The sequence below is a fragment of the Arachis hypogaea genome, chromosome 13, assembly GCF_003086295.3.
Source record: "Arachis hypogaea cultivar Tifrunner chromosome 13, arahy.Tifrunner.gnm2.J5K5, whole genome shotgun sequence".
Taxonomy (NCBI): Eukaryota; Viridiplantae; Streptophyta; class Magnoliopsida; order Fabales; family Fabaceae; genus Arachis; species Arachis hypogaea.
The window spans coordinates 77,788,592-77,797,735 of NC_092048.1; the positions used below are offsets into that span (position 1 = coordinate 77,788,592).

Here is a 9,144-nt window from a genome sequence, read left to right on the forward strand (position 1 = left end):
CTGGCAATTTTGCTGCACCATGACAATGAGCTGAGGATTTAGCTCAAAACTGCTTGCTTTGATGGGAGGTATACAGATGTTACTCCCATATGCAGCAGTAATGGGGTTAGTATATGACCCCAGAGTCCTTCTGGACTGTTCATTTCCACTTAAGTCCATGATGGAGAAAGGGAGATGATGCGGATTGCAAATAAATTTTTTTTTTGAAAACCGAAATTAAAATAAAATAAAATAAAATAAATAAATGAAAAATTTACTATATATTTGAAAATTAGAAGAAAAAGAAATAAAAGAAAATTAAAAACTAAATTAATTAATTAAAAAGATTTGAAAAAGATGTGGGTGAGGATTTTTGAAAAAAATAAAGAGAGAGAAATTGGTTAGGAAGTTTTGAAAAAGATATGTCTTAAAATTAAAGATACTTGTAAGAAAATAAAATAAAATAAAAAAAAGAAAAGATATGAAAAAGATTTGATTTTAAGATTTGAGATTAGAAAAGATAAGATAAGCTAGGTAAGAGAAGATAAGGAATTTAAATTAAAAAGTTTTGAAATTTAAATTTTAAATTTGAAAATTAAATTTTGAAATTTGAAATTTGAAATTTGAAATTTGAAATTTGAAATTTTGAAAATTGAAATTTGAAAATTGAAATTTGAAAGTTGAAATTTGAAAATTGAATTTTAAATTTTCGAAAAAGTCAACAATATAAGATAAGGATTTGAAAAAGATTTAAATTTTGAAAAGATTTAATTTTTAAAAGTTGAAATTTGAAATTTGAAATAAGATAAGATAAAATTTTGAAAAAGATATGATTTTTTGAAAAAATTTTGAATTTTGAAATTTTTAAAACTAAGATAAGATAAAATAGAAATTTTAAAATAAAAATCTGAATTTTTTTGAAAAAATTTCGAAATATTTGCTCAAAAATAGTTAGAGAAGATATTTTTCTTTATTTTTGAATTTTATGATGAAAAAGAAAAACACACAAAAGACACACAACTTAAAATTTTTAGATCTAATGCTCCTTGTTTTCGAAAATTTTGGAGGAAAAACACCAAGGAACACCAAACTTAAAATTTTAAGATCAAAACACAAGGAAGACTCAAGAGCACGTTGAAGACTCACAAGAACAACAAGAACATGAAGAAAGAACACCAAACTTAAAATTTTTAGAAAACCAAAATAAAATTTTTGAAAACTAAAGAAAAGTTAACAGGAGAACACCAAACTTAAAGTTTGGCACAAGATTTATTCAAATAAAAATTATTTTTAAAAAGATTTTAGAAAGAAAATTCCCAATTACCAAGAACATAAGCACACTGCTCTAGCCAATTGAGCTATAAATTTAAAGTATTTTAATAAAGGTATTTAATGTATAAATTTTTTTTTGAATACTGATAATTCGAAAATGCACAAGAAAAACAAGAAAAATCACAAAACAAGAAAAACTAAAGATCAAACAAGGAAAATAAACAAGAACAACTTGAAGATTAAGAAAGAACAATGAACACAAATTTGAAAATTTAAAAGGAAATAAAAACATGCAATTGCCACCAAACTTAAAATATGAAACTAAACTCAAATAGAAAAGCTCAATTATTAGTTTATAAAAATTTTCGATAAAATTAAAAAGAGAAAATAAGGATTAGAGAAAAAAATTTCAACCAAAAACAATAATAGAAGACTCTAAACCAAAAAAGAAAATTTTTTCCTAATCTAAGCAACAAAATAAACCGTCAGTTGTCCAAACTCGAACAATCCCCGGCAACGGCGCCAAAAATTTGGTGCACGAATTGTAAATCACACTTTTCACAACTCGTACCACTAACCAGCAAGTGCACTGGGTCGTCCAAGTAGTACCTTACGTGAGTAAGGGTCGAATCCCACGGAGATTGTTGGCTTGAAGCAATCTATGGTTATCTTGTAATTCTTAGTCAGGATATCAATTATAATTATCAGTTTGGATTGCGAAAAATAAAAGAGCATGACTTAAATACTTGTTATGCAGTAAGAGAGAATATGTTGGAGTTTTGGAGATGCTTTATCTTCTGAATCTCTGCTTTCCCCCTGTCTTCTTCTTCACTCACGCAAGGTTCCTCCTATGGCAAGCTGTGTGTTGGTGGATCACCGTTGCCAATGGCTACCATCCGTCCTTTCAGTGAAAATGGTCCAGGTGCGCTGTCACCGCACGGCTAATCATCTGTCGGTTCTCACTCATGCTGGAATAAGATCCATTGATCCTTTTGCGTCTGTCACTACGCCCAACCCTTGTGAGTTTGAATCTCGTCACAGTCAAGGTTTAGAATCCTACTCGGAATACCACAGACAAGGTTTAGACTTTTCGGATTCTCAAGAATGCTGCCAATGGATTCTAGCTTATACCACGAAGATTCTGATTAAGGAATCCAAGAGATACTCATTAAGTCGAAGGTAGAACAGAGGTGGTTGTCAGTCACGCGTTCATAGGTTGACAATGGTGATGAATGTCACAGATCATCACATCCATCATATTGAAGTGCGAATGAACATCTTAGATAGAAACAAGCGTGTTTGAATAGAAAATAGAAATAATTGCATTAATTCATCAAAACACAGCAGAGCTCCTCACCCCCAACAATGGAGTTTAGAGACTCATGCCGTCCAAGAGTACAAAGTTCAGATCTAAAATGTCATGAGGTGCAAAATAAATCTCTAAAAGTTGTTTAAATACTAAACTAGTAACCTAGGTTTACAAAATATGAGTAAACTAGGATAGATAGTGCAGAAATCCACTTCTGGGGCCCACTTGGTGTGTGCTGGGGCTGAGACTTGAGCTTTACACCTGCCTAGGCTATTTCTAGAGTTAAACGCCAGGTTGTAACCTGTTTCTGGCGTTTAACTCTAACTTGTAACCTGTTTCTGGCGTTTAACGCCAGAATGCAACATGGAATTGGCGTTGAACGCCAGTTTACATCATCTATCCTTGAGCAAAGTATAGACTATTATATATTGCTGGAAAGCCTTGGATGTCTACTTTCCAACGCAATTGAGAGTGCGCCAATTGGAATCCTATAGCTCGAAAAAATCCATTCCGAGTGTAGGGAGATCAGAATCTAACAGCATCAGCAGTCCTTTTTCAGCCTGAATCAGATTTTTGCTCAGCTCCCTGAATTTCAGCCATAAATTATCTAAAATCTTAGAAAAACACACAAACTCATAGTAAAGTCCAGAAATGTGATTTTTATTTAAAAACTAATAAAAATATAATAAAAAGTGACTAAAACATATTAAAAACTACCTAAAAACAATTCCAAAAAGCATATAAATTATCCGCTCATCAGGAAGTCCAGACCTTCAAACAAAAAGAAGGTGAGTCCCTCTATGAAGCTTGGGAAAGATACAAGCAGTTGATCAGAAGGTGTCCTTCTGGCATGCTTTCAGAATGGAGCATCATATGCATATTCTATGATGGTCTGTCTGAACTGTCCAAGATGTCATTGGACAACTCTGCTGGTGGATTTCTTCACCTGAAGAAGATGCCTGAAGAAGCCCAGAAACTCATTGAAATGGTTGCAAATAACCAATTTATGTACACTTCTGAAAGAAACCCTGTGAATAATGGGACAACTCAGAAAAAAGGATTTCTGGAGATTGATACTCTGAATGCCATACTGGCTCAGAATAAAATATTGACTCAGCAAGTCAATATGATTTCTCAAACTCTGACTGGAATGCAAGCTGCATCCGGCAGTACTAAAGAAGCTTCCTCTGAAGAATAAGCTTATGATCCTGAGAATCCTGGAATGGAAGAGGTGTATTACATGGGAGAATCCTATGGAAACACCTATAATCCTTCATCGAGAAATCATCCTAACCTCTCATGGAAGGACCAACAGAAGCCTAAACAAAGCTTCAATAATAATAATAATGGTGAAAGAAACAGGTTTGGCAATAACAAACCGTTTCCATCGTCTTCTCAGCAACAGACAGAGAATTCTAAGCAGAGCCACTCTGACTTAGCAACTGTAGTCTCTGATCTATCTAAGACCATGCTCAGTTTTATGACTGAAGCAAGGTCCTCCATTAGAAATTTGGAGGCACAAGTGGGTCAGCTGAGTAAGAGAATTACTGAAACTCCTCCTAGTACTGTCTCAAGCAATACCGAAGAGAATCCAAAGAGAGAGTGCAAGGCCATAACCATGACCAACATGGCCGAACCTGGAGAGAGTGAGGAGGACGTGAGTTCCAGTGAGAAAAACCTCATGGGACGTCTGATGAGCGGATAATTTACATGTTTTTTGGCATTGTTTTTAGGTAGTTTTCAGGATGTATTAATTACTTTTTAGTATATTTTTATTAGTTTTTATTCAAAATTCACAATTCTAGACTTTACTATGATTTTGTGTGTTTTTCTGTGATTTCAAGTATTTTTTTGCTGAAATTGAGGGACCTGAGCAAAAATCAGATTCAGAGGCTGAAAAAGGACTACAGATGCTGTTGGATTCTGACCTCCCTGCACTCGAGGTGGATTTTCCAGAGCTACAGAATCTCAGTTGGCGCGCTCTCAATTGCGTTGGAAAGTAGACATCCTGGGCTTTCCATCAATATATAATAGTCCATACTTTTTCCGAGATTTGATGGCCCAAACTGGCGTTCCAAGTTAGCATAAAAATTCTGGCGTCAAAACGCCAGAACTGGCATAAAAGCTGGAGTTAAACGCCCAAACTGGCACCAAAGCTGGCGTTTAACTCCAAGAAAAGTTTCTACATGTGAAAGCTTCAATGCTCAGCCCAAGAACACACCAAGTGAGCCCGGAAGTGGATTTCTGCATCACTTACTCATTTCTGTAAACCCTAGGCTACTGGTTCTCTATAAATAGGACCTTTTGCTATTGTATTTTCATCTTATCATGGATCAATCTTGGAATCTTTGATTAGTCCTTAGACCTTTATGGGGGCTGGACATTCGGCCATGCCTAGACCTTAATTACTTTTGTATTTTTAACGGTGGAGTTTCTACACCCCATAGATTAAGGTGTGGAGCTCTGCTGTTCCTCATGAATTAATGCAAAGTACTATTGTTTTTCTATTTAATTCAAGCTTATTCTTATTCCAAGATATTCACTCGCACTTCAACCTGATGAATGTGATGATCTGTGACACTCATCATCATTCTCACCTATGAACGCGTGCCTGACAACCACTTCCGTTCTATATGCAATAGCTTGAGTGTGTATCTCTTAGCCTCCATTCCGAAAGATCGAAGTTTTCGTGGTATAAGCTAGAATTATTGCCGGCCATTCTTGAGATCCAAAAAGTCTAAACCTTGTCTGTGGTATTCCGAGTAGGATCTGGGAAGGGATGACTGTGACGAGCTTCAAACTTGCGAGTGTTGGGCGTAGTGATAGACGCAAAAGGAACAATGGATCCTATTCCAACATGATCGAGAACTGACAGATGATTAGCTGTGCGGTGACAGCACATTTGGACCATTTTCAGTGAGAGGACGGGAGGTAGCCATTGACAACGGTGATACCCAACATACAGCTTGCCATGGAAAGGAGTATGAATGATTGGATGAAGACAATAGGAAAGCAGAAGTACAAGAGGAACAAAGCATCTTCATACGCTTATCTGAAATTCTCACCAATGAATTACATAAGTATCTCTATCTTATTTTATATTTTATTCATCTTTTAATTATCAATTCTCCATAACCATTTGAATCTGCCTGACTGAGATTTTCAAGATGACCATAGCTTGCTTCAAGCCGAGAATCTCCGTTGGATCGACCCTTACTCGCGTAAGGTTTATTACTTGGACGACCCAGTGCACTTGCTGGTTAGTTGTGCGGCGTTGTGAAAAAGAGTTGAGATTACAATTGTGCGTACCAAGTTGTTAGCACCATTGATGATCAGAATTTCATGCACCAAGTTTTTGGAGCCGTTGCCGGGGATTGTTCGAGTTTGGACAACTGACGGTTCATCTTGTTGCTCAGATTAGGTAATTTTATTTTATGCTTAAGCTTTTTACTTTTTATTTTCGAAAAAAATTTCAAAAAAATTTTCTATTCTGTTTTTCAGAGTTTTTAAGAATGAATTCTAGAGTTTCATGATGATCTGTTGAAGTCTGGCTGGCTTTAAAGCCATGTCTAATCTTTTGCACCGAGGTTTCAACTTATCATTACAAGAGCTTGTTGATTTCTATCAATCTTGCTATTGAAAGCAATGATCTGCTACAGCTTGGCTGGCCATTGGCCATGTCTAGTGTATTGAACCGGAGCTTTCACTAAAAGCTTGGCTGGCTAGTAAGCCATGTCTAATTCCTGGACCGGAGTTTTAGACTAACATTGCATGATTCCTATAATTCTCATTAAGAATTTTGAATTCCTTATTTTTTTATAATTTTCAAAAAATACCAAAAAAAATTTAATAAAATCATAAAAACAAAAAATTTTGTGTTTCTTGTTTGAGTCTAGTGTCAATTTTTAAGTTTTGTGTCCTGCATGTTTCGTTTATTTCCTTGCATTTTTCGAATATATGAATTTTTTTCTTCATTAATCTTCAAGTTGTTCTTGATGATTTCCTTGCTCTGATCTTTAATGATTTCTTTGCTCTGATCTTTAATTTCTCTTGTTTTGTGTCTTTTGTTATTTTTCATATGCATTCTCAATTTGTTAGTGTCTCTAATATGAAAATTTTTAAGTTTGGTGTCTTGCATGCATTGTTTATTTGATCTTAGTTTTCCATAATTAGTTTCATTTTGTTGTTTTTCATTATTAAAAATTAAAAAAAATTTCAGAATTATGTCTTTTCAAGTCAATAATACAGAGAATTGAAGATTCAGAACATACAGCAGAGGAATCACGGAGAAAAAGCTGGGCGTCAAAATGCCTAGTGAGGAAAACTGGCGTTTAAATGCCAGCCAGGGTATCTGGATGGGCGTTAAACGCCTAAAAGGGTAGTATTTTGGGCGTTAAACGCCAGAATGGATACCATTCTGGGCGATTAACGCCAGGATGGCACAGGAGAGGATATTTTGTTTTCAATTCAAATCTTTTTCAAATTTTCATAATTCTTCAAAATCAAATCTTTTTCAAATCATATCTTTTCAATTATATCTTTTCAAAATCAAATCCTTTCCATTTTTTTTACTATTTTCGAAAATCCTTGCTAACAATAAGTGATTTGATTAAAAAAAAAATTTATTCCTTGTTAAGAAAGGTTCAATAATTGAATTTTAGAATCATATCTTTTAAATTTCTTGTTAGCCAAGATATTAATTTTAAAAATCAAATCTTTTTAATTGTTTGTCAATCATATCCTTTTAAAACCATATTTTCTCAATCATATCTTCTCAACCACATCTTTTTCAAAAAAATTGATTTTCAATCATATCTTTTTGATTTCTAATTTCAAAATCTTTTTCAAAATCACTTAACTACTTTCTCAATTTTAATTTTCAAAAATCATCAACCAAATTTTCAAAATTTCTTTTAATTTAAAAAAATTTTTCGAAAATTCTTCCCCCTTTCTCACATCCTTCTATTTAAGGGACTAACACTCCTCCTCAATGTGCAATTCGAACCCTCTCCCTCTTGATACGTTCGAATTCTCTTCTTTCTTCCTCCTCCTTCTATTCTTCTTTTCCTCTGACACCTCAAGGAATCTCTATACTGTGACATAGAGGATTCCATACTTTCATGTTCTCTTCTCTTTCATATGAGCAGGAACAAGGACAAAGGCATTCTTGTTGAAGCTGATCTTGAACCTGAAAGGACCTTGAAGAGAAAGCTAAGAGAAGCTAAAGCATAACTCTCTGGAGAGGACCTAACAGAAATTTTCAAACAAGAAGAAGCCATGGCAGCCGAAAACAACAACAATGCCAACAATGCAAGAAAGGTGCTTGGTGACTTTACTGCACCTACTCCCGACTTCTATGGGAGAAGCATCTCTATCCCTGCCATTGGAGCAAACAACTTTGAGCTTAAACCTCAATTAGTTTCTCTAATGCAATATAATTGCAAGTTTCATGGACTTCCATTGGAAGATCCTCATCAGTTCTTAGCTGAATTCTTGCAAATCTGTGACACTGTCAAGACCAATGGGGTTGATCCCGAGGTCTACAGGCTTATGCTTTTTCCCTTTGCTGTAAGAGACAGAGCTAGAATATGGTTGGATTCACAACCTAAGGAAAGCCTGAACTCTTGGGAAAAGCTGGTCAGTGCTTTTCTGGCCAAATTCTTTCCACCTCAAAAATTGAGTAAGATTAGAGTGGAAGTCCAGACCTTCAGACAGAAGGAAGGTGAATCCCTCTATGAAGCTTAGGAAAGATACAAGCAATTGATCAGAAGGTGTCCTTCTGATATGCTTTCACAATGGAGCATCATAGGTATCTTCTATGATGGTCTGTCTAAATTGTCTAAGATGTCATTGGACAGCTCTGCTGGAGGATCTCTTCATCTGAAAAATGCCTGTAGAAGCTCAGGAACTTATTGAAATGGTTACAAATAACCAATTCATATACACTTCTGAAAGGAATCCTATGAATAATGGGACAAATCAGAAGAAAGGAGTTCTTGAGATTGATACTCTGAATGCCATATTGGCTCAGAACAAAATATTGACTCAGCAAGTCAATATGATTTCTCAGAGTCTGTCTGGCATGCAAGCAGCAACAGGCAGTACCAAAGAAGCTTCATCTGAAGAAGAAGCTTATGATCTTGAGAACCCAGCAATGGAAGAGGTGAATTACATGGGAGAACCCTATGGAAACACCTATAATCCTTCATGGAGAAATCATCCAAAGCTCTCATGGAAGGACCAACAAAGGCCTCAACAAGGCTTCAACAACAGTAAGGTGGAAGAAATAGGTTTAGCAATATCATGCCTTTTCCATCATCCTCTCAGCAACAGACAGAGAATTCTAAGCAGAGCCACTCTGACTTAGCAACTGTAGTCTCTGATCTAACTAAGACCACTCAAAGTTTCATGACTGACACAAGGTCCTCTATTAGAAGTTTAGAGGCACAAGTGGGTCAGCTGAGTAAGAAAGTTACTGAACTCCCTCCTAGTACTCTCCCACGCAATACAGAAGAGAATCCAAAGAGAGAATGCAAGGCCATAAATACGTCCCACATGGCCTAATGCACTAAGGAGGGAAAGGC

General features: G+C 35.4%; 1 non-coding gene across 1 annotated transcript; it reads right to left on the minus strand.

Moving 5' to 3' along the window:
• Positions 1–8,242: 8,242 nt before the first annotated feature.
• LOC112739573 (small nucleolar RNA R71) lies at positions 8,243–8,349 on the minus strand. The gene has a single exon (XR_003170505.1). It is a non-coding gene; the product is annotated as a small nucleolar RNA R71 (small nucleolar RNA).
• Between the last annotated feature and the right edge of the window lie 795 nt (positions 8,350–9,144).